The sequence below is a fragment of the Akebia trifoliata genome, chromosome 15 (genome assembly GCF_017979445.1).
Source record: "Akebia trifoliata isolate Shusen 1 chromosome 15, ASM1797944v1, whole genome shotgun sequence".
NCBI lineage: Eukaryota > Viridiplantae > Streptophyta > Magnoliopsida > Ranunculales > Lardizabalaceae > Akebia > Akebia trifoliata.
The window spans coordinates 15,090,223-15,094,838 of NC_141389.1; the positions used below are offsets into that span (position 1 = coordinate 15,090,223).

Below are 4,616 nucleotides of genomic sequence, written 5' to 3' on the forward strand. Positions count from 1 at the left end.
TTTGTTTTTTTTGTGTGTCATTTTTCATGAGTAATCCCATCCCTGATCTTTTTCGAATTGGCCTTAGCTTCAACATGCGAAATCATATACTATTAAAATTTAGGGCTAAGGGCTTAGTCCATTTAATTATAGCTCTACTTACAGAAATCATCTCACCCCTCAAAAAATTTATACCATGGGCTAATCAGGCATTTTGTTAACAGTCAACAGTTAAACAGGGACGGACATGTTTGGCATAAAGAATGTCTGCAATTAGAGGGACAATATCAATTAAAAAAAAAGTTACAGAAAATAACAAGCATACAAAAACAACTCAAAATGACAAAGTTTGATCTATCTAAAGTGCACAATATAGAGAACTCAGTCATATTTAAAAAGCATAAATTCCCATTGACAACCAGACAAGGAAATGTGGACGAGCACTCCACTACCATGAGAGTAATATAAGATATTTATACTTCTGATCTCCCTTGTTTAAATCAAACCCATCTCTCGTTCACTTCTTCACCATGAACATTTCTTCAATGGAACTTCAATTCCAGCAACAACAACAGAAACAACACCACCACCAAAGAGTAGTTTCATCAGTTAGTAAAGGAAGCAAATTCAAGGGAAAGATTAGAAGCAATAGCAATAACAAGTTTGTTGGTGTAAGGCAAAGGCCTTCAGGGAGATGGGTAGCAGAGATCAAAGACACAACACAGAAAATAAGGATGTGGTTGGGAACATTCGAAACTGCTGAAGAAGCTGCTAGAGCCTACGATGAGGCTGCCTGCCTTCTTCGAGGATCCAACACTCGAACGAATTTCATCACTAATGTCTCCACTAATTCTCCTTTAGCTTTGCGAATTCGTAATCTCCTAAATCACAAAAAAGGTGTAAAACAAGATCCTCTTCATGTCTCCCCCTCACGCTCCTCTAGTCTCAACACTGCTTCCACACCTTGTACTAGCACAAGTACAAACACTAGCACCATCACTAGTACTAGCTCTAGTAGTACTAGTAGTGCTGGTGGTGGTGGTAGTGGTAATTGTAGTTCCTTCTCTCTTGAAAAGAAACAAGAGACACTTATATGTGACGATGGATATAGACCAGATTTAAGCAATTGTGGCGAGGAATTTGAATTGGGTTCTTCTCAAACTGATCTATCATGGTTCTTTGGAACTGGGTTTGATCGATTTCCATTCAATCAAGAAGTGTTTGATTTGCAAAAGAATGTTGTCTTGCCTACGGATACCAATGAACCTGAGATAACAGAATTCGAAAGGATGAAGGTGGAGAGACAAATATCTGCCTCGCTCTACGCCATGAACGGGGTGCAAGAGTACTTGGAAACTGTTAGTGATCCATCTGATTCTTTGTGGGATCTCCCCCCTCTCTGTCAGTTGTTCTGTCAGATTTGATGGTCGTTCATCATCTCTCCTCTTTCTTTCTTTTTTTCTTTCTTCGTCCTTTTTTTTTTGTTTTTTGTTTTTTTTTCTATATCATTAAAGAGCTTTGAAAGAGTGAATGCTTGGGGATAGAATGCTTGGGGATAAGTTGCAGAAATTCAAATAACAACGAAGTATTCAAGAGTAGAGATAATGTGTTTTGTTTTTTAACTTGTTCTTGTAATTCTTAACATGCCTTACTGTAAAATTTTTGGGTAAACTTCATTTGTTATTATCAGGAACATCTTCTCAAGAGCACTTGGAGACTGTTAGTCATCCATCTGATTCTTTGCGGGATCTCCCCCCTCTTTGTCAGTAGTTCTGTCAAATTTGATGGTCCTTCATCATCTCTCGTCTTTCTTTCTTCCTCCTTTTTCTTTTCATTTTTTCTTTTCTTTTTCTATATCATTAAAGAGCTGTGAAAGAGTGAATGGTTGGGGATAAGTTGCAGAAATTCAAATAACAACGAAGTATTCAAGAGTAGAGATAATGTGTTTTGTTTTTTAACTTGCTCTTGTAATTCTTAACATGCCTTACTGTAAATTTTTTTGGTAAACTTCATTTGTTATTATCAGGAACATCTTCTCAATATCCTCTCCAAAGTCTTCATAAATATTTTAACTTTTAAAGCCAATGTTACATTGTTTATTAAACTTTAAACAAACATGTGGATACACGTATGGTTCATTTATATATGGTTTTTATTTTATATTTTGCTACGTAAGGTATCTATTTTTAATATTTTGTTTATTTTCTTCTATCGATAGAGACATAGAGGAGCCATTGTTGTCGTCGTAATTATCATCTTCATCATAATATTACCCCAACTTGCCATCTTATAAGAAAAAAAATTGCACCATAATGTCTGTGGAGACTCAGATGGTGACGCGTGTACCATGTGGATATGTGGAGATCCAACCTAATATAAGCCTACCGAACTGTTAGCTCTAGGGACGTTCGCTTAGAGCTTGGAATGGTGGTGGTTCACAATTCTAGAAGGCATTAGTGTGGGGGATTTTCAGATCTCCTCCTCCTCGAGCTACGTGTCACAATAAATACAAATTATGATAAACTCCAATCTTCTTCTCCAGTGAAGCTTCTAAGTTTCACTTATTTTTTCCATTGAAGTTTCTAAGCTCCAATTTTCGTCTTCAAAGATACTCTAAATTTCCGGTCATAATCCCCAATCGCCTTAACTTGAAAGGACACCAGTGTGGTGCCGACCAAGTTGCTTCCAACGATCAAATTAGTGCTTGATATAAGTTGTAGAGCAAGAATAAGTAAATAAAAGTAATAGAGTTTTGTGTGGATTGTGCCTTGAGTTTAACTGCGAGAAACCTTTTTATTTATAGAGTAAACTCATTAATGGGGTGGTAACTCAGTTGTAATTACTATCACATATTGTTTAGCATTTATGATTATAAAAATCCATAATGTTTTGATGATAATGAATACCACTCCTCATGTTTCTTATAACCTACATGAGAAGTGTCCTTAAATATATAATTGCTGCAACTTGGTGATTGTTCAATTCCTCGAGTTGACTTAGTCGAGTTATGTGTTTGTTCTTCATCCTTTGACCCATCTTTTTCTCCTCCCTTCCCAATTCTCTTTAGAATAGTGGTAAATGGGGGTGTTCTTGAGCTCTAACTTTGTTCAATTAAGAGTTCATACTCTCAACTATTATTCTCTCATTCAACCAAGCCCCAAAACAACACCATTACCACCATCCTTTGTGAATTTTCAAGAGAAAAAGAAAAGAAAGAAAAAAAAAAGTGAAAGAAAATTAGAGGGAAAGATAATTTTCTTACGTTCTTCCCTTGTTTCTACCACAAAGATGGTGGATAAAAATCCACCCTCTCAAGTGGTAAGGTGGTTTTAGTCCACGGAGCCTTTGTGTGAAAAAGAAAAGAAATGAGATGAAAGATAGTTTTATGGCTTAAAATCCATTAAATTATAGTATAATGAAGTACTTACAAAATGAAAACTAGTTACTACTTACAAAAAAGATAGGTTAGAATTCTAGTAAGAAAGTAGACCCGATTAGCTTTCCTTGATTACAAATTGACAAAGTTTTGCTCCTAAGAGTATTCTCACTCTTTCACTTTAGAAGAGAAAAATAGAAAAAGGCCATAAGTTCGCCAAATATTGTGTAGGGCTCCCATCTTTACAGAATTATAGGAAAGTTCTAGTACAAAAATCCATAGGAAAACACAAAAAAATGCCCTAAAATATGTTGTTGTTCAGGATTGCAAATATTCGCTTAAATAGAAAATGGTCATTTGCTATCTGCTAAGGAATGAATTTTTGTGTGTTTTTGTCTTCTTTTTTTCTTATTTTTGGTGATCAAACTTTCTTCTTCATTTTTCTTTTGCTTGTACTCCACTACTTGGTAAAGTTTTGATCTATTTCAGACACCAAATTGAGTGGGATCATGAAACCAAATAATATAAAGTCCCATTGATGCTTGTCTGCTAGAGAGGAGTTCAAGAGTGAGCATGACAACCAGTATTTCATCATCAGTATAAAATGAGGAGTCATGGAGGAGCAATCCAGGACTATTCATGGGGTAGCAATAATGAAGAAGGGGTGGGGGGGGGGGGACGAGGAATTGAAAGAAAGCGAATGAGAATTTTCTATGTAAGAGAATGGTCTTTCATTTGACTTAATAATACGTATCCCGATGAACTTTTGAAACCCTTAAAAAGGGAAAATGCCCTTGTTATATGTCAAAATGGGTCTACATCATGAATCACGATCGAGCCTTTTATTTGGAAATTAGAAATCATTATGGATGATCAGGTCTTATGAGCATCATTTATGAAGAAATTAAGAGTTGAAGAGTACAAAATTTGAAGAATTGACCAAAGAGAACACGAGAATCGAAGATCGATTAGTAAATAAACAACATTGCTGTCCAAATCGCTATACAAACATAGCACTGCATCCAAACCGTTATATCATTATATAGCAATTTAAGTTACCCAACTTGTCTTAATATATGCATTTTCTCATGAATTTAGCCACTCTTTATGGATAGCTATTTTTAGACTTTGTGTAATAGTAACATTTTATCATTTCATGAAACACTTAATTTGTAAGCTTTCCCCTCTATGATTTTTTTAAATAGAAGGGAAATGCTATTATTTTGAAGAAAAAAAATCGAATTAGATAGAATGATTCTTA

General features: G+C 35.2%; 1 pseudogene; it reads left to right on the forward strand.

Annotated features, from left to right (window-relative positions):
* Window positions 1-398: 398 nt before the first annotated feature.
* On the forward strand, window positions 399-1,403 carry LOC147384415 (ethylene-responsive transcription factor ERN1 pseudogene; annotated as a pseudogene).
* Window positions 1,404-4,616: the final 3,213 nt, after the last annotated feature.